Source organism: Helianthus annuus, chromosome 6 (genome assembly GCF_002127325.2).
Source record: "Helianthus annuus cultivar XRQ/B chromosome 6, HanXRQr2.0-SUNRISE, whole genome shotgun sequence".
Taxonomy (NCBI): Eukaryota; Viridiplantae; Streptophyta; class Magnoliopsida; order Asterales; family Asteraceae; genus Helianthus; species Helianthus annuus.
Genome location: NC_035438.2, coordinates 108,993,758 through 109,015,941, shown reverse-complemented (window position 1 = coordinate 109,015,941; position 22,184 = coordinate 108,993,758). Strand labels below are relative to the sequence as shown.

At 36.6% G+C, this 22,184-nt stretch overlaps 1 long non-coding RNA gene across 1 annotated transcript; it reads left to right on the top strand.

The window, feature by feature from the left end:
* The first annotated feature begins 8,807 nt into the window (after positions 1-8,807).
* LOC110874498 lies at positions 8,808-21,936 on the top strand. Its single transcript, XR_002555999.2, has 3 exons — positions 8,808-8,940; positions 10,098-10,187; positions 21,842-21,936. It is a non-coding gene; the product is annotated as an uncharacterized LOC110874498 (long non-coding RNA).
* The last annotated feature ends 248 nt before the right edge of the window (positions 21,937-22,184 follow it).

Genomic DNA, 22,184 nt, shown 5'->3' with positions numbered 1-22,184 from the left:
GGTTTAGGTTTTTGAGGGGTGGGGGTTAGGTTTTTTTAGGGTTTTTTTAGGTTTTTTTAGCTATTTTAGGTTGTGTTCACATTGGTTCTCGCGGTTCTCGCAATAAGGTGGTTCTCGCATGAACCTTACCCTATATATATATATATATATATATATATATATATATATATACTAGTCCTCTACCCGCGCGATGCGGCGGAATGGCGATTTACAATAGGATACTCGTTTACCGTTAGTTTATCAGTCGTCTCCTGATATATTGTATAGTACTGAAGTTAGTTTTCTTATTCATAATATGTTTGGATGATTAGAATTATGAATGATCCTGTTGGGACTTTACCATTTGATTTCTGATGATTAATGATTAATATTATATGCTTTTGCGATTGGAATTTATGTAGTGATCTTAGCTTAGTTCATTGGAACTATTACATTTGAACTTTATGTTTTCTAAGATTACCTACGTTTCACTTTATTTATCTGCACATATTTTGTTTCTTTGTAACAAATACTTTCTCCATACAGGTGGATAATGTGATCATTGAAGTCGCGGAAGGCGATCCTAGGAATGTTCTAAGTGAAGCCGTACTCTTCATGTTTTGGGCTTCATCTTATTATTCTCATGGTGTCTATGGAAACTTTAAGGTATCGTTTCTTCTAAAATTATATAAAAAAAGAAAAAAAAAACATTGGGGTTCGGAGATCTCGACCCACGCTATGTGTGCCCACCCTTGTTTGTCTATATGTATTGATGTATTCTTCTTTGCTACTTCTTGGATGGCAAACTTGAGATCAAAGAACTAAACCTGAAGGAAAAAAGGCCAATAAATTGTTTAAAAAATACCAAAAATGAGGCATATAAGATTCGAATCTGGGTAACATTTGTGAAAAGACAATGTAATTACCAATCGAACTATGTATTTTTTTTTTGTTAACTATGAATGACCAAAACGATTTAGATCAAAAACTATAAAAGACCAAATGTAATGTATGATGTTAAAAACATAATTCTTCATGAAATGAATCGTCTATTGTTGATGTTCATGGTTAATTTCATCTATACTGCATATATAAATTTCATTTGTTCATAACCGACCTATAATAATCAAACATACATCCTAATCCTTCCTTTCATTCCCATAACATTCATCACCAATCAATCGCAATCAGAACACAATCTGTATACATGTTTGTCTGATATCAAACCATTGAAAAATCAGTTCAAATTTTGACCTACTAAGCTCCAATTCATCAACAATCAATCATAACCTAATCTCTACTTATTCATCTAAAATCCACAAATTTAAAACCGAAAAAGCTAATATAAACCGATCATTTTGTCAATCAGTGTGAGTTCATCCAGAGCCTTTTCAATGAGTTCATCAACCTGAGCACAACCGAGTCGCTTCTCAATGGCCTCCCAATCCATTTCCTCTTGGCACACACTCAACCGGTGGCGCGTGAAGCACTCATGGGCTTACGGTAGCCTTTGCCCTCTGATACTCGTTGGATCTCGGTTAGGGATCTGTAACTATACCGGTAGTACGTATTTTAGTCAAGGGTATATTCGTATTAGGGAAACTGTTGATTGTAGAGATTTTGATTAGGTATCTCATTATTACATGCTCAAAACGTCAGGGATTAAAAACTTAAATTTAAAAGTCGTGACGGTTTCCATTTTCAACGGTTAAAAGCTTTAACGAAGAGATACCTTGCAATACGAATGGATGAGAGTTATTTCCAATTTCTTGTCAAGCTTCTTCACAGTTAACCCATTGCAAATACAGAAAATGATCTAAGAAACTAAATTATCCCTTTTAGTTATTCAATAAAACAGATATTTAAGGAACACCAAAAGATCAACTAAGATTAAAGCATCTTTCCTACCACTCAACTACAAAAGCTATTAGAGTTGTCATGTAAGCTTCAACACACTGTCACATAATTCATAGATAAAATACCAAATGACCTACCTTCCCTTCCAAACCATCAACTTCGTTACCCTTTAAAGAAAAAGGTCCCTCAAATTTCTTTGTCATTTAAAAAGCTAACAATATATAATAAAAATTAATATATATATATATATATATCAAAATATCATTTTTTTTAATTGGACACTAAAATATGTATTTTTAAAATAATATATAAAAAAGCTTAAAATGTATTAAAAAGCTTAAAAAAATCTGACTCAAAGCAATGTTTTGAAGACCAGACCAGTCATCAAACCGGTGGTTCACTGGTTAGACCGGTCATGAAAACAGTGAGTCAGATTGAAAAGGCTGCATACCGGGAAAAAGTTAGCTTCATATGCCAACCAGAAGAAAATAACTGTCATTAGTGCCAGAAGCACAGAGAACCACCCGGTCGCGAAGATTTCCGTGAGCTTCCAGCTATCGGGAATCGGAGATGGCTTTACTCTATCGTTCGATATTGTCTTGATCGTACCTAAACGATAAAAAAAAGCCAGCATTTGTTATTTTGTTTGACTACGTAAACTGATAATGAATGCTTCGATTTACCATCATTGAGGACAGCTATCACGAGAGCCATAAACGGAGGGAAATCGAACTACCAGAAAACACACAGCAACAAAAAACCAAGCTGCACGCGTAAAAAGTCAACAATGAGACTGTCAATGAGTTACCTTGACTTTTGAGGTCAAACATTGTAACACCCCAAAACTCGAATTATTAAATTCGTTAGTAGGTTACCTTGTGTAATTAGATGAAGTACAATAACTAAGTTATTAGGCCTAGTTAAGTGTCTAATAAATAAATAAAAGAATGAGGTTTGTGGCAATTAAGATGATATGTTAAACTTGAGGGACTAAGGGTGCCAAGATGGAAACTCAAGTTATTAAAACCAAATATCACACACACACAAGGTGTGTGTGCGTGGTGGGATCGTCCAGGAGAAAGAGCAGAGGGGTGTGAACCCTAGCTCTCAAGAACAACAACACAAATTCAGCCCAATCAAAGCCAAAATCGAATGGAAAGCCTTGCATGGATAAAGATTTCTCATAATCTAACCCTAACAAACATATGGTAAGTTGTAATTTTGAGTTTGATGATTTTTGTATAAAGTGGCTTAGGATCAATCCACAAAATTTACTGAAATTAAGCATGGATATATGTTAGAATTATCATTTGGAATGTGAATTATAAAAGATTTGATGTTAATTGAGATTTGGAGATGAAACCCACTTGGGTTAGTAAAAATGGCGACATGGGTATGTCACCCATGTCCAACCTTTGTTTGATTCTTGATATGATATGTTGCATGTGACCAAATTGTTAGTTATATTGAATATGGTATGAAATTGAATTGTTATTGGTAGTTTGGATGATTGAAAACAAGAACTAGGAAGAAAAGAATGAAGGTTACTTGTACATTATGTTTAGAAACTTGTACGCATGCCAAGTGTTCGATGAAATGACAAGGTGAATTTAGAAGGTGAAATAGTATGCAAGAAAGTGGTAATTAGTTATGGAATGTGATAAAGGGGTGTTTGATAGTAAATTATCATGAGAATTGAGTTTAGATATAGTTCATTGCTAAGTATGGATTATGGTGAAAATGTAGAATTAATGAGGTTTCTAGTATGGTGTGTACATGTAAATAAGTGATCATGCGATTAAATGAGTATCTCACCATGAGTGTACCACATGTTATTGATATGATTAATGGAAGTCGAATGTGAATTGTGAATTAATATGGTTGTTCTCTTGTATAATTTCATATGCTAACAAGAACGTGTGTGTAATGAAACGAATGTATGTGTGAGTAAATATGTATGCGTGTATGATTATGTGATTATGTGGTTGTAAGTACATTTGCATCATAAGTAGGAAATGTATATAGTGTCATATGTATAGCCTAATATGATGTAGCGAATATATGAAGTTAAGTCGGAAGTTTATACATTAAACCGTTGACTTTTGGAAGTCAACTGCACATAAGGGACATAGCTAGATTTTTGACACAATTATAAGATCTTGGAATGTCATATGGTATGTGTTAAATTAATATGCGTTTTATGTGTTAACATGATGGATTGTATGAGTTTGAAAAGATATGATTTGGGCGTATGCCTTATGTTTGTTAGACTTGACTATGAAAGCTAATTGCGAGTTATGCATTCGACATGATCATTTATATGTAAAATCATGTATACTAACAAGGATGTGATTGCGGTGACATGAAAGCATTAGGGATCATGTGGAAATGGACTCAAGCAAGAAAGACAAACGGGTCAAGAGGAGACAAGGAAGCGGATGCGAAAACGGACGCTCAAGGTAAGTGAATCCCAAACTTACCCTTTTGACTTAATATGTTTTGTTACTTGGTAAATTATCTAGAGTTATATAAGAAAGTATGAAGTAAAGGTAGTGATAGGGTAAGTCTAATGGAAAGTAGCCGAATGTGGTTAGGTAAGTTGGGAAGTGCATGATATAAATCAAGCGGGTCGAACATATATGCATGAATCGTGTAACGATAATGTAATTTATAAAGTTTAAGGACCCCAAGGTATGAATTTTTAGTTAATTAGGTAGGGAAATGTTTTATGAACAATTTGAAACAAGTTTCAAGTGAAACGGATGCAAAACGATCAAGTTATGCGAATTTTAGTATTAAAATAGGGGGCTGATCTGGGCATCGCCGTAGCTTATGGTGCCCACCGTAAGCTACGGTGGGTGCTGGGCCCTTCCTTCTGCCGTAAGACAGTTAAATGCCACCGTAAGGGTTTTGGGGCCACTGTAAGCTATGGTAGCCACCGTAGCTTACGGTGGAGGTCAGGTGCAAAATGTAAGTTATGCATTTCTTTGTTTTCCTTTAATTTCGGGCCTCGTGAATTCATCCTAAGCCCCGATAAGCTTCTATAATGCACCTCAACCCTACCAAATGGCTCGATAAGCTACGGTTAAATATGGAACTCATCTTTAAGATCCGAAATGTACCCGAAAGTCACCTAAAAAGCGTTTAGGAAGCGTGAGTAAGAATGGAAAGGGTAAGCGTGTGTGCGGGAAACGAATTAAGTATGTGGGTCAGTATGTATAGATTTAACGTCTTCCCAACACGCTTAAGCTAATAAGTAATCATGAATATGAGGTAGTATGTATGTATGAATGTATTTATGTATTTATGTAATTATGTAAGTACATGTACGTGTGAGCGAAGGTATGCACATGTGTAGTTATGATCCGTTTTATGAATGTATGTTTGTATGTAGTTATGTATGTATGAATGTATGTATGTATGTATGTATGTATGTATGTGTGTATGTATGTATGTATGTGAAAAGGTATGTTTGTATGTAGTTAAGTATGCATGTATTTATGGTTGTATGTAGTTATGTATGCACGTATGTATGCGGGAAGGTATGTTTGTATGTAGTTATGTATGTATGTAGGCATGTATGTGGGTAGGAATGTATGTACACAGTCATGTATGTAATGTATGCGTAGTTTCAATACATTTAAGTATTGGCGTTATTAACAGTGTGCCTCGAGAATGAAACATAGTGCAGGTACTATATTGAAGTTCGTCAAGGATTAGACGCCCGGTTGGAATGACTAGATCTAGAAAGAAAACGAGACGAAAAGTATATGTGGATAGAACGTAGCGAGACTACATGATTAAGAATCTTGTTTGTATATGATGTATACTAATGCTGTGAATGTATGTGGTGGGTGCAGGTTGTACGAATGACAAATTATCATCATGAGGTGTAGCGATCAAGGTCCAAGTTACAAGATAGATTGTATGGGGATCCTGGAGTATATAAAATGATAGACATAAGTTAGACATTCATTTTGTAAATGAGTATGAAGGATGCGTATATTGTAAAAAGGTTATTTTATATTGAAGTTTCAAGTAGGATAAAACGTTTTTAATGAAAGAAATTTTATGGTACATAATTCCGCTGCGTCTTTTCAGTTAAAGCGTGTTAGGGTGTTACAAGTTGGTCTCAGAGCCATGGTTTGAGAGAAATCAAGTAGAAGGAGGTATATACTTGAACTCAAACCTGTGTGCTCTTGTGACAAGGAACCCGTACAATCTAAGACTCGATCAAGGCCTAAAATTGAAAGCGAATGTAAGTATGTGTTAATTTATGTATTTAAAGGAAACTAATAGTATGTTATGTGAAGGGTAAGCATAATTACTTGGAAAGGATGATCCGTGGATGTGGTCTAGGACCAGCACCAAGGCATGTAATAAGACATAATGACCCAGGTACGTAAATTTAGCATACAGGTACATGTAATGCTAAAATTTATTGAGCGAAGGAAAATTTTAATGAAACGTAATAACAGAATGGAAACGAAATTATGAAAATGATACATGTGCCAAAACCTAAATTCTTCGGACATAAGGTGACAATTACACAAAGACACGAAACTAGTATGTGGAATGTGTACCTGGCCAGTACACGAGAAACATATGACGTTCGTGAAACTGTCTTGATTGTTACAGGTGTGTCCGTTAGAATTAGGTAGTAGGTGGATGTGAGGATAAAAAGGAATGTAAAACTTTCAGGAATGAAGGCATGAATGATATGTTAGAATCCGCGTGACGGATTCGAAACATGAAAGAATTGAAAGCATGAATGATATGTTAGAATCCGCAAGACGGATTCGAAACATGAAAGAATTGAAAGCATGAATGATATGTTAGAATCCGCGAGACGGATTCGAAACATGAAAGAATTGAAAGCATGAATGATATGTTAGAATCCACGAGATGGATTCGAAACATGAAAGGAAGGAAGGTATGAAATTATAGGTTAGGAACCGCATGGCGGATTCGAAACATAATGAATGATAAGAACGAAAAGAGTCGAATGTATAGATAATTACAGATTAAGCAATTAAACATTCCTTAAAAAGCTAATATTATCTAAGTTATGTCTTATACTTATGTATATTTATATACACAAATATGTTTGTGTGTAAGAACGGTTAAAAGGGACGAATGAGTCATGGAAGTCAAATGGTAACCACCATTTAAACCTTGTACTTAAAGTTTTGTTTTGACAAGTTTTATGCTTATAGGTAAGCGTAATGAATGGGCATGTTTTGCCCCAAATTAGAAAGATATAACCAACACAAGGTATGGATAATGAGTCAGTGAATTTGATCTTCGCCAGGTATGTATGAAAGATTTTGCTCTCGATAATAGCTTATGGCTCGAATAGAGAAGGATTCAAAACATAAAAGAATACAAAGAATGAGAGGAAGGTAATATTTGTAGACAAATACAGACCTAATACAAGAGAGTAACATGTAAGAATGAAAAGATTGAAATCCTTAAGTAAGTATAACTTGGCGGGTAGGCGATGAAAATAGCATTGTCGGGATAACCATGTCGCTTGATTAATGAAATGCATAAGTATGTGTAAGTGTATGAATGAACACAAAAAGGGTAAGTCATAGTTGGTTAATAAAACGTGAATAAGAGCACATTAATAGTTTGACTTCTATAAGTCCAAACAGAGTTGAGATTATTAACTAGAAAACAAATGATAGTAAGATAATATGAAGGGTTCGGTTTATTAAACAAGCAAAAACCGACGAGAGATGTAGTAGCAAAGAAAGCATTAGATGAGAGGAATATTGAATAAGGTTATGCGATAGGCATATTGAACTTTCACTCATAAGAGAGTACTACGTAAGCAATGAAATGTATAATGTAGTATGCCTAGTAAGTTAAGGATATGAAAGAATATGGGTGAATTAATACTGAATGAATTGAATAACTGAATGAAAATGATATGATAAGAAATGGTCATATGTGGACCCGTTGCGATTGGGTCAAGCGAACTAATGTTTAAAAATGGTTTGGAAAGGGGTAGCATATGAACAAGTTAATTGATGAACGCCATACTCAAAGAAAATTTGAATGATATGTGCTAACCGTTAATGTTACAGATGAGAATGGTGAAATTCTTGGCGTGATAAAAGTAGTAGAGCTGACAAAAGGATGCTCAAGGACAGGAACTTAATACATGAATGAATGAAATAAATCCTGGTACGGAAGGTACTATGAAGAAGCGAGTTGACCCGGCTTACGGATCATTGAATTACGCAATGGAGACAAGGTTAGTAAAGAGTTTAATTTTGGATTGAAAGATAATAATCTGTAAATCGATTGTACGTATGAATGAAATTATTGTGAAAGAGTAAAAAAAAAATAGGGTTAGACATAGAATTGTAAGTAGTACAAGTGGCAATAGAAGGGTAGATTAATATGTAGTCCTCATGGCAAGTAATATATAGTCCTCATGGCAAGTACGGATAAGGTGATATAAAATGAATGTTAGTGAAAATTTAGTATGTAAATGACCCAAATTATTATTTGATAGCGAGAGAACCTAGAAAGAATGCTAGTTTCAAATTATAGATTATGGGATGTGCGACAAACATCAATTTCTCGCATGTTATGTAAGTTGTCCCATGTAACTTGAATGAATGAATGAATGAACGAAGAATAAAAACTAGACGGGTTAAAGAAGATGTGAAAAAGGTTTCGGGGACGAAACCTTCTTTAAAGGGGGCAGATTTGTAACACCCCAAAACTCGAATTATTAAATTCGTTAGTAGGTTACCTTGTGTAATTAGATGAAGTACAATAACTAAGTTATTAGGCCTAGTTAAGTGTCTAATAAATAAATAAAAGAATGAGGTTTATGGCAATTAAGATGATATGTTAAACTTGAGGGACTAAGGGTGCCAAGATGGAAACTCAAGTTATTAAAACCAAATATCACACACACACAAGGTGTGTGTGTGTGTGGTGGGATCGTCCAGGAGAAAGAGCAGAGGGGTGTGAACCCTAGCTCTCAAGAACAACAACACAAATTCAGCCCAATCAAAGCCAAAATCGAATGGAAAGCCTTGCATGGATAAAGATTTCTCATAATCTAACCCTAACAAACATATGGTAAGTTGTAATTTTGAGTTTGATGATTTTTGTATGAAGTGGCTTAGGATCAATCCACAAAATTTACTGAAATTAAGCATGGATATATGTTAGAATTATCATTTGGAATGTGAATTATACAAGATTTGATGTTAATTGAGATTTGGAGATGAAACCCACTTGGGTTAGTAAAGATGGCGACATGGGTATGTCACCCATGTCCAACCTTTGTTTGATTCTTGATATGATATGTTGCATGTGACCAAATTGTTAGTTATATTGAACATGGTATGAAATTGAATTGTTATTGGTAGTTTGGATGATTGAAAACAAGAACTAGGAAGAAAAGAATGAAGGTTACTTGTACATTATGTTTAGAAACTTGTACGCATGCTAAGTGTTCGATGAAATGACTAGGTGAATTTAGAAGGTGAAATAGTATGCAAGAAAGTGGTAATTAGTTATGGAATGTGATAAAGGGGTGTTTGATAGTAAATTATCATGAGAATTGAGTTTAGATATAGTTCATTGCTAAGTATGGATTATGGTGCAAATGTAGAATTAATGAGGTTTCTAGTATGGTGTGTACATGTAAACAAGTGATCATGCGATTAAATGAGTATCTCACCATGAGTGTACCACATGTTATTGATATGATTAATGGGATTCGAATGTGAATTGTGAATTAATATGGTTGTTCTCTTGTATAATTTCATATGCTAACAAGAACGTGTGTGTAATGAAACGAATGTATGTGTGAGTAAATATGTATGCGTGTATGATTATGTGATTATGTGGAAGTACATTTGCATCATAAGTAGGAAATGTATATAGTGTCATATGTATAGCCTAATATGATGTAGCGAATATATGAAGTTAAGTCGGAAGTTTATACATTCAACCGTTGACTTTTGGAAGTCAACTGCACATAAGGGACATAGCTAGATTTTTGACACAATTATAAGATCTTGGAACGTCATATGGTATGTGTTAAATTAATATGCGTTTTATGCGTTAACATGATGGATTGTATGAGTTTGAAAAGATATGATTTGGGCGTATGCCTTATGTTTGTTAGACTTGACTATGAAAGCTAATTGCGAGTTATGCATTCGACATGATCATTTATATGTAAAATCATGTATACTAACAAGGATGTGATTGCGGTGACACGAAAGCATTAGGGATCATGTGGAAATGGACTCAAGCAAGAAAGACAAACGGGTCAAGAGGAGACAAGGAAGCGGATGCGAAAACGGACGCTCAAGGTAAGTGAATCCCAAACTTACCCTTTTGACTTAATATGTTTTGTTACTTGGTAAATTATCTAGAGTTATGTAAGAAAGTATGAAGTAAAGGTAGTGATAGGGTAAGTCTAATGGAAAGTAGCCGAATGTGGTTAGGTAAGTTGGGAAGTGCATGATATAAATCAAGCGGGTCGAACATATATGCATGAATCGTGTAACGATAATGTGATTTATAAAGTTTAAGGACCCCAAGGTATGAATTTTTAGTTAATTAGGTAGGGAAATGTTTTATGAACAATTTGAAACAAGTTTCAAGTGAAACGGATGCAAAACGATCAAGTTATGCGAATTTTAGTATTAAAATAGGGGGCTGATCTGGGCATCGTCGTAGCTTACGGTGCCTACCGTAAGCTACGGTGGGTGCTGGGCCCTTCCTTCTGCCGTAAGATAGTTAAATGCCACCGTAAGGGTTTTGGGGCCACCGTAAGCTATGGTAGCCACCGTAGCTTACGGTGGAGGTCAGGTGCAAAATGTAAGTTATGCATTTCTTTGTTTTCCTTTAATTTCGGGCCTCGTGAATTCATCCTAAGCCCCGATAAGCTTCTATAATGCACCTCAACCCTACCAAATGGCTCGATATGTCACACCCCGACCACGTAGAACATACAAAACGTGGCGGAAACGTCGAGGAGTGTTGTAACAGAATCGATTGTTTCAAATCCATGGCAATTGAAGTTCCGTTTTATTGATCAAACATGAAAGTTTACATTGTTCAAACAAGAACAAAATAGTACATATCATAAATTAACTAGTTCTTGTCTCGTTTTAAGTCACTAAGGCACATGTCCGCCTATGTATATCTTGATAAGTCCTATGCATCATCTCCTGAAAACACATGTGAAAATAGGTACGTCAGCATAAAAATGCCTGTGAGATACATTGGTTTTGTGAAAACGGAATTCATGACTTATGTTTGAGAAAATGTTTAGTCATGAACCTTGTAATTTGCTTTGTCTTGTAAATCATTTGAAAAACGATATGATCAGATGATATGTATAAATAAGAGAACACTGTATGGTTAAATGAATAACCAAGTAAAATGAGTTTGTATAAGATAATTCGTTTGTAAAACAATGTCTTGTGAAGAATATGTTATTTGTGTAAAATGTAATGTATCTAAACTGAAATGACTTGGATAACGCTACGATATGTAATACTATACAAGCATTTATATATAGGAAGTACCAGCGGCGTATCCACCATGTTTGTATCATATTACATACGCCACGTTACACCAACCATTTACCCAAACCAACCACCATGTAGATTGTTCATGTATAAACCAAATGTCAAGTGTTATTGTGTAAACCATGTCGAAATGTCTATGTTCAATGTAAACCACCAAATGTGTATGTCAATGTTAACGTGTTTATTGTTCATTGAAAATCATGTAATGTGTATCCCAAAATGTATCATGTACGGTAAGCGAAATGTATCAACTTAAACCATATGTAAAATGCACAAAACAAGTCGTTGAAGTAAAACGTGGTTTAAATCAACGTTATGTTCTGTGGAAAAATGCATGCTCTATTGATATTAACATTTATGCGGTATTGTGAAATATGCATACATCCAAGCCTTGAGACTATGGTGATAAACCCTTAAACAAATTAAAGGTTTATCTAAGTTATGTATATCGAATTCGGTCATTCCTTACAATCCTATCAAACCCAGGACTTCAGGAACGGGAGTTGTCAATTCCTATGGTACCACTAGCTACTAACGAACGGCGTAGCTAATGTTAATGTATGTATTGTCCCATGTTAAACAAACCAAATGTCATGACAAAATGAAGGCATGTGATGTAAACAATTGTACTAAGTATGCTAAGTAAACATACGAAGCAGAAATGTTCATGTAAATCATTGTGTCCATATGCTGAGTAAACATATGCAACAGAAATGTTATGTAAATCAATGTACTAAGTACGCACACAATGGGCATACATAGCATGAAATGTAATGAAATCGTGTACTATAATGTACTAACAACATAGCAGGCATATGATGTGAAAACATGGAAAGCATGAAAGTAACAGATAGGCACATGTGTTTCACCCCAAAACAGTTTGGAAAACAGTAAAAGAGGGGTTCAATGTACTCACCTGAGATTGCTTTGAAGTTCTTGTATAATAACCAGATAATGCTAAAGATCACGGGATATCAAACGGCACCTAATAGGTAGCTATGTTAATATACCGGACCAAATCAGAAGGATCGGATAGTATGCGGGTTCGTAAACCAAACGAGTATGGAGACTCGTGTAATATGGTTTAACAAAGCCTACATACTAAAATGAAACCTAACCTAAGTGCTTGCGACCCATCACGACCCGTTTAGGTAGCTTATGCTACCTTACGCGTCGTTCGCGTAGAACGCGTCTGGAACGCCTCACATCGTGACCACAAGGTATAACCTCGGAAGGTTATAGCTATGGTCACCTAATGTGTTTGGTCGGATCCTAATGATTGACCAAATGGGTCGGGTTCGAAAGTATAAGCGATGGTTTAGATCGCTTACCTTACGACCCTATATAAGCACTAAACTAAAAGTGACGAGCTAAGCATGTTAGAACATGCTTAACTAAGATTAGAAAACAGGTTTGGCATCAAAACAAACGGCTTTGATGCTCACGAGTAGTTTGGTTACAAAATATGCAAGAATGCACATTTTGGCCGAAACTACGACTCGTCACTGAGCCTAGATAACGTGGTAATCAGTAGGTATAGTCACTACGGACTATAACCATCGTGATCACGCTCACGTTATGAAGTTCTAATGAACTTCGTGTTGACCATAGGCTGGTCAATGCAGAAAGTCAACAAAACGTTGACTTTCGGACTCAAAAAGCGAATAAAAGAACGAAAGAATACTTACGGAGGGTCCCCGAATGCTAATCTAGATCAAAATGGCTCAGGTATGAAACAATGGTTCCAACTTAGAGCCTTTAGATCAGATTGTGTGAGTTTTTAGCAAAATGGGCGGGGGTATTTATAGTAAAGGCAAAGCCGTTAGGATCGTTTCTTGATTTTCGTGCCACGATCCTAAGCGTCCACTTGTCAAAATGTTGTTGTTACTGAAAATGGCCCTTGGCTCTTGATTGGGTGAAAGGGCATTGCCCCTTGAACGAACGAAAGGCCAACTGCAAGTGGATTCAATGAATCTGCTGTACTGGGGACTCATTACGGACCGTATGGGTTTTGGCTTACGGTCCGTAAGCCTTTAGTTTGGCAGATTTACAGTTTTGGTCCCTGCAGCTCCAAAACTTGGTATTTGATGCATTTTTGACACGTTTAAGCCCCGTTAACCCCATTTCAAAGCTCTAAAATGATGTTAAAGTATAGGGAACTTAAAATGTGCTCAAAAATATCCCGGATGTCGGTTCGTTTGGCCGTACGGTCGCGATGTTCGGTTAATTACGACGAAATGCGCATAAGCGCGAAAGACGATCCAAATTGCGCGACGAATGGATTTTTCTCATGCCATACACTAAGGCATAATATAAGGATGCTTACATAAATTTTTGGATGTCCGGATGTATTCAGAACGTAAGTTATGCGCAAAAGTGCAAACTTGTGCACTTTTTGACACTTTTAGCCCCTGAATGATCCAAAAGTTTGTTTTAGCATACCAAACCCCTCAAAGCCTATTTCTAAGCTATGTAAAGGATATTTATGGTATGTTTAACTTATGGACATGTTCCGGAATGTTTGTTACAGTTCAAATTGGCATACTTTCGCAGTTTCTCAAGTTTAGTCCCTGTAAGCGAATTAACTTGTTTTTGCCATACCAAAGCCTTCAAAACTTATTTCTAAGTTATGTAAGGGTTATTTAAGTTATGTTGAGTATATGTTGATGTTCCGGAGTATTTGTCGCATTAAACTGAGTACGTTTTATGCACCAGTTTGCGTATAATTCTCCAGAAAGCGATTTAGAGCTTGAAATCGAACAAGAGTTGATATGTGCAAACGATACACATATTTATATATGTCCAAAGTATGAAATACAATATTTCATTGGTTTGGCGTTTGTTTGATGGTTGAAGTGACACAGGTGTCACAGTCTCCCCTACTTTAGGAAATTTCGTCCCGAAATTTAGTTTTAGAGGAAACTTGTGAAGACAGCCGTGACGGTTTCGCTTTCCGACAAATCCATTGAACCCTTAGGTAAAACTCTGGGCCATGTTAGGACCCATAGCGAAAATTTCAACCCACAAAGTGAAGTCCTTGTAGTAACAAAACATGGAGTTTCGAACTACGGGTAGGAGAATGTTTCTCGTGAAGAGTTATCATAGGAAACTTTTGTGTGCTTGAAATCAGAATTGGGGAGTGTAAGGATAAATGACATGTTTCAAAATCCAAGACTTCTCCCGTATCATTACTCTTGTCACTGTAGGCCTTAACACATGACATAACTTCCTGTGGCTTCTGTGCACTGAATTCCATAATTATGTAGGCCTCCATAATTACGTACTTCCTTGCACAGTCCGCACAGTTCATTTCATAATGCGTATGGGAAAAAAATCAAACGAATAATCTCTTCAGCTAAACTACCCAAGAGAAATATTTAACTACATCAACGTAGGACGTCTTTAACTAGATTGTCGAGCTAATCTATTTAACTTAGATCGACGTAGGATCTCTTTAACTAGACCACCCGAGGGCCTTTTTAACTATATCAACGCAGGATATATTCAACTAGATTGTCGAACCAATCTCTTTAACTTAGATCAATGAATGATCTATTTAACTAAACTACCCACGGGGAATATTTAACTAAACTACCCACGGGGAATATTTAACTAAACTACCCACGGGGAATATTTAACTACATCGACGTAGGATGTCTTTAACTAGATTGTCGAACCAATCTCTTCAACTATATCAACACATATTGTCCTTAAACTTTGGAATAGTACTTTATAATCCAAGGGACATAACTACAACGTAGAAGTCCATTAAGGATTTAAGATAGTTCCTTTTTTGGAAATCCTACTACGAATCCCTCATATGAAGGTATGAAAGATTCTATGAGGATTTGGATAGCGAATATCCAGAGTATACAGAAACACAAAATGCATATATGGAAAGACAAGATGTATAAACACATAGTCACATAACCACAAAATTGTTTATCTAGATCTCAAATTTGTTAATTTGTTTTGTTGATTACGTACATGCATTTAAAGCACATTAGGAATCCATTTCATGGATTTCATTCGGTACTTTAAACATTAGCAAGAATCTAACTATGAAGATAGAAAGATCTCCTATAAATTCGATTTCGTTTTCAAGAAAACGCAATTTTCGAATTAAGGTACAATAATTTTTGAATATGCGGAAATACCCTTAGGTACCCTATTAAGAATTTATAGTGGTACTTTGGGTATTCGTGGAAAACACAAGAGATAATAAAATGGAAGAAATTACGGGGTAGTCTGTTCTTCAAGGAATACGGTTCCTTGATTGTCGGTATTGTAGAGGATACGTTGTTTATACATGACATCGCATTTGTACATTGCAATGTAAAATTAAACGATTTATTTATAAACAACAATAACTGTTTCATGGGCCTTGACTACAAAAGAAAATAATACATAAGGCTTGATTATCTCTAAACAACATTGTCTTCTAGTTGGTCCGATGCTTATCCTTGCGCTGGGTTCGCATTAGCAATCTTTGGGCAATTTCTCCGGAAATGGCCCATTTTGTTACAGTTGAAGCAAGGACCTAATGGAAGACGAGCTTGAGCCCAGGATTTACTTGAGGTTGGTTTGGACCACCTTGGTTTGGGGTAAATCGACAAGCATTTGCCAGGTGACCGAGTCGCCCACATGATGCACATAAACGACACTGTAGGTGAGCTAAGTGGTGTGCATTACATTTGTCGCATATCGGTGCAGTACCGGCATAAGGTTTCTTTGCAGGAGGTTGAGTTGGTTGGTTGCGGGTGTTTTGGTTGGGTTGAGCAGCAATCGCACAATTCTGCTAAGCCTTACGCTTCTTAGACTTCTCAGGGGATCCAGTCTGTTCATCCATGGTCTTTGATTCCTCGATTGGCTTCTTGTCACCCTTTCGAAAAAGTTTATGCTTTCTGATCTGCGATTCAGTCAAGGTTGCAGATAGCTCAATGGCCTGACGGAGTGTGGTAGGGTTGCTACCAGTGACAATGTCTTGTACCGAGTCAGGCAGGCCGTCGATGTACCTTTCGATAGCCTTGTCGAGTGGGGCAACCATAGTCGGGCAAAGTAGACTCAACTCCTCAAACCTATCAGTATATGCCCTGTGTTCGCCACTATCTTGTTTCAAATCATCAAACTCCTTCTCCAACGCTCGTTGTTCATGACGAGGACAAAACTCCCTCATCATAAGAGCTCTCAGTTCAGCCCATGTTTGTGCTAGAGCAACATCTGCACCACGGTCTCTCATTACCCCGTTCCACCATGTAAGAGCCCTCTTCTGAAACACACTCGAAGAAAACTCGACCTTGCGATTATCCGGACACTGCACGTGGCGAAAAGTATTCTCGATACTCTCGAACCTTTGAAGAAGCCCAGTTGCTCCCTCAGAACCACTAAACTTGAGTGGTTTAGCCGAGTTAAAGTTCTTGAAATTGCATGTACCATTGTTGTTGTTGTTGGCTTGGTTCCATTGAGCGAAGAGATTTGGGAATTGGGCAGCCATCTGCTGCGCAATAATTTCTGCCAGCTCGGCAGTTGCTATCTGGTTTTCGCGTCGAGGAGGCATTCTAAAAGAGAAACAAGAAAGAAAGCAAATGAAATGGTCATTGGGTAAGAATAGGATGTTACAATCACCGACCGTAATCACGGTTGATGGTCATTTGTTTGAATCATGAATCAAACAAACAACACCAAGGCTGAATCAAAGCAAATAGATCCTCATAGTGTATCGCGAAGACATGCTCGCCTATAAGTGGACACTCACCCCAAGAGTTCCCAGGTAAGAGTGACTGGTCCGATTATGTGGATTTGTACGAACACTCTAACCTTAGACAGAAAACCCAGGGTGCAGGCATTCACTCTTCCAGTCCGCACGTGTTCACACTATTTAGGACCCAAAACTTTGACGAGAGTTTTGAAAATTCAAAGGGGTTCAAAACCTTATAACAGAGGGTTCAAAACCTAGTAATCAATCATCCTACAACAGATGATTAGTTTTCAAAGCAGTTTTGAAATTTATGTTCTTGTTGTGGTCGTCGCCTAAGGATAGGTGACGGTATTGTTTTATGACTAAACGCAAGTAAACTCGCGTTAGGGCCCTAGGAAGGTTATAGACTAGGTCAAAGCATTACTAATAACCTAATTCCCTATAACCATTGGCTCTGATACCAACTTTTCTGTCACACCCCGACCACGTAGAACATACAAAACGTGGCGGAAACGTCGAGGAGTGTTGTAACATAATCGATTGTTTCAAATCCATGGCAATTGAAGTTCCGTTTTATTGATCAAACATGAAAGTTTACATTGTTCAAACAAGAACAAAATAGTACATATCATAAATTAACTAGTTCTTGTCTCGTTTTAAGTCACTAAGGCACAGGTCCGCCTATGTATATCTTGATAAGTCCTATGCATCATCTCCTGAAAACACATGTGAAAATAGGTACGTCAGCATAAAAATGCCTGTGAGATACATTGGTTTTGTGAAAACGGAATTCATGACTTATGTTTGAGAAAATGTTTAGTCATGAACCTTGTAATTTGCTTTGTCTTGTAAATCATTTGAAAAACGATATGATCAGATGATATGTATAAATAAGAGAACACTGTATGGTTAAATGAATAACCAAGTAAAATGAGTTTGTATAAGATAATTCGTTTGTAAAACAATGTCTTGTGAAGAATATGTTATTTGTGTAAAATGTAATGTATCTAAACTGAAATGACTTGGATAACGCTACGATATGTAATACTATACAAGCATTTATATATAGGAAGTACCAGCGGCGTATCCACCATGTTTGTATCATATTACATACGCCACGTTACACCAACCATTTACCCAAACCAACCACCATGTAGATTGTTCATGTATAAACCAAATGTCAAGTGTTATTGTGTAAACCATGTCGAAATGTCTATGTTCAATGTAAACCACCAAATGTGTATGTCAATGTTAACGTGTTTATTGTTCATTGAAAATCATGTAATGTGTATCCCAAAATGTATCATGTACGGTAAGCGAAATGTATCAACTTAAACCATATGTAAAATGCACAAAACAAGTCGTTGAAGTAAAACGTGGTTTAAATCAACGTTATGTTCTGTGGAAAAATGCATGCTCTATTGATATTAACATTTATGCTGTATTGTGAAATATGCATACATCCAAGCCTTGAGACTGTGGCGATAAACCCTTAAACAAATTAAAGGTTTATCTAAGTTATGTATATCGAATTCGGTCATTCCTTACAATCCTATCAAACCCAGGACTTCAAGAACGGGAGTTGTCAATTCCTATGGTACCACTACCTACTAACGAACGGCGTAGCTAATGTTAATGAATGTATTGTCCCATGTTAAACAAACCAAATGTCATAACAAAATGAAGGCATGTGATGTAAACAATTGTACTAAGTATGCTAAGTAAACATACGAAGCAGAAATGTTCATGTAAATCAATGTGTCCATATGCTGAGTAAACATATGCAACAGAAATGTTATGTAAATCAATGTACTAAGTACGCACACAATGGGCATACATAGCATGAAATGTAATGAAATCGTGTACTATAATGTACTAACAACATAGCAGGCATATGATGTGAAAACATGGAAAGCATGAAAGTAACAGATAGGCACATGTGTTTCACCCCAAAACAGTTTGGAAAACAGTAAAAGAGGGGTTCAATGTACTCACCTGAGATTGCTTCGAAGTTCTTGTATAATAACCAGATAATGTTAAAGATCACGGGATATCAAACGGCACCTAATAGGTAGCTATGTTAATATACCGGACCAAATCGGAAGGATCGGATAGTATGCGGGTTCGTAAACCAAACGAGTATGGAGACTCGTGTAATATGGTTTAACAAAGCCTACATATTAAAATGAAACCTAACCTAAGTGCTTGCGACCCATCACGACCCGTTTAGGTAGCTTATGCTACCTTACGCGTCGTTCGCGTAGAACGCGTCTGGAACGCCTAACATCGTGACCACAAGGTATAACCTCGGAAGGTTATAGCTATGGTCACCTAATGTGTTTGGTCAGATCCTAATGATCGACCAAATGGGTCGGGTTCGAAAGTATAAGCGATGGTTTAGATCGCTTACCTTACGACCCTATATAAGCACTAAACTAAAAGTGACGAGCTAAGCATGTTAGAACATGCTTAACTAAGATTAGAAAACAGGTTTGGCATCAAAACAAACGGCTTTGATGCTCACGAGTAATTTGGTTACAAAATATGCAAGAATGCACATTTTGGCCGAAACTACGACTCGTCACTGAGCCTAGATAACGTGGTAATCAGTAGGTATAATCACTACGGACTATAACCATCGTGATCACGCTCACGTTATGAAGTTCTAATGAACTTCGTGTTGACCATAGGCTGGTCAATGCAGAAAGTCAACAAAACGTTGACTTTCGGACTCGAAAAGCGAATAAAAGAACGAAAGAATACTTACGGAGGGTCCCCGAATGCTAATCTAGATCAAAATGGCTCAAGTATGAAACAATGGTTCCAACTTAGAGCCTTTAGATCAGATTGTGTGAGTTTTTAGCAAAATGGGGGGGGGTATTTATTGGAAAGGCAAAGCCGTTAGGATCGTTTCTTGATTTTCGTGCCACGATCCTAAGCGTCCACTTGTCAAAATGTTGTGGTTACTGAAAATGGCCCTTGGCTCTTGATTGGGTGAAAGGGCATTGCCCCTTGAACGAACGAAAGGCCAACTGCAAGTGGATTCAATGAATCTGCTGTACTGGGGACTCCTTACGGACCGTACGGGTTTTGCTTACGGTCCGTAAGCCTTTAGTTTGGCAGATTTACAGTTTTGGTCCCTGCAGCTCCAAAACTTGGTATTTGATGCATTTTTGACACGTTTAAGCCCCGTTAACCCCATTTCAAAGCTCTAAAATGATGTTAAAGTATAGGGAACTTAAAATGTGCTCAAAAATATCCCGGATGTCGGTTCGTTTGGCCGTACGGTCGCGATGTTCGGTTAATTACGACGGAATGCGCATAAGCGCGAAAGACGATCCAAATTGCGCGACGAATGGATTTTTCTCATGCCATACACTAAGGCATAATATAAGGATGCTTACATAAATTTTTGGATGTCTGGATGTATTCAGAACGTAAGTTATGCGCAAAAGTGCAAACTTGTGCACTTTTTGACACTTTTAGCCCCTGAATGATCCAAATGTCTGTTTTAGCATACCAAACCCCTCAAAGCCTATTTCTAAGCTATGTAAAGGATATTTATGGTATGTTTAACTTATGGACATGTTCCGGAATGTTTGTTACAGTTCAAATTGGCATACTTTCGCAGTTTCTCAAGTTTAGTCCCTGTAAGCGAATTAACTTGTTTTTGCCATACCAAAGCCTTCAAAACTTATTTCTAAGTTATGTAAGGGTTATTTAAGTTATGTTGAGTATATGTTGATGTTTTGGAGTATTTGTCGCATTAAACTGAGTACGTTTTATGCACCAGTTTGCGTATAATTCTCCAGAAAGCGATTTAGAGCTTGAAATCGAACAAGAGTTGATATGTGCAAACGATACACATATTTATATATGTCCAAAGTATGAAATACAATATTTCATTGGTTTGGCGTTTGTTTGATGGTTGAAGTGACACAAGTGTCACACGATAAGCTACGGTTAAGTATGGAACTCATCTTTAAGATCCGAAATGTACCCGAAAGTCACCTAAAAAGCGTTTAGGAAGCGTGAGTAAGAATGGAAAGGGTAAGCGTGTGTGCGGGAAACGAATTAAGTATGTGGGTCAGTATGTATAGATTTAACTTCTTCCCAACACGCTTAAGCTAATAAGTAATCATGAATATGAGGTAGTATGTATGTATGAATGTATTTATGTATTTATGTAATTATGTAAGTACATGTACGTGTGAGCGAAGGTATGCACATGTGTAGTTATGATCCGTTTATGAATGTATGTTTGTATGTAGTTATGTATGTATGAATGTATGTATGTATGTGTGTATGTATGTATGTATGTATGTATGTGAAAAGGTATGTTTGTATGTAGTTAAGTATGCATGTATTTATGTTTGTATGTAGTTATGTATGCACGTATGTATGCGGGAAGGTATGTTTGTATGTAGTTATGTATGTATGTAGGCATGTATGTGGGTAGGAATGTATGTACACAGTCATGTATGTAATGTATGCGTAGTTTCAATACATTTAAGTATTGGCGTTATTAACAGTGTGCCTCGAGAATGAAACATAGTGCAGGTACTATATTGAAGTTCGTCAAGGATTAGACGCCCGGTTGGAATGACTAGATCTAGAAAGAAAACGGGACGAAAAGTATATGTGGATAGAACGTAGCGAGACTACATGATTAAGAATCTTGTTTGTATATGATGTATACTAATGCTGTGAATGTATGTGGTGGGTGCAGGTTGTACGAATGACAAATTATCATCATGAGGTGTAGCGATCAAGGTCCAAGTTACAAGATAGATTGTACGGGGATCCTGGAGTATATAAAATGATAGACATAAGTTAGACATTCATTTTGTAAATGAGTATGAAGGATGCGTATATTGTAAAAAGGTTATTTTATATTGAAGTTTCAAGTAGGATAAAACGTTTTTAATGAAAGAAATTTTATGGTACGTAATTCCACTGCGTCTTTTCAGTTAAAGCGTGTTAGGGTGTTACAAACATACAACTTTTTAACGTTAAAACGGATACACTTACGACAATACGAATAGCGATAGAAATCACATATATCTGAAGAA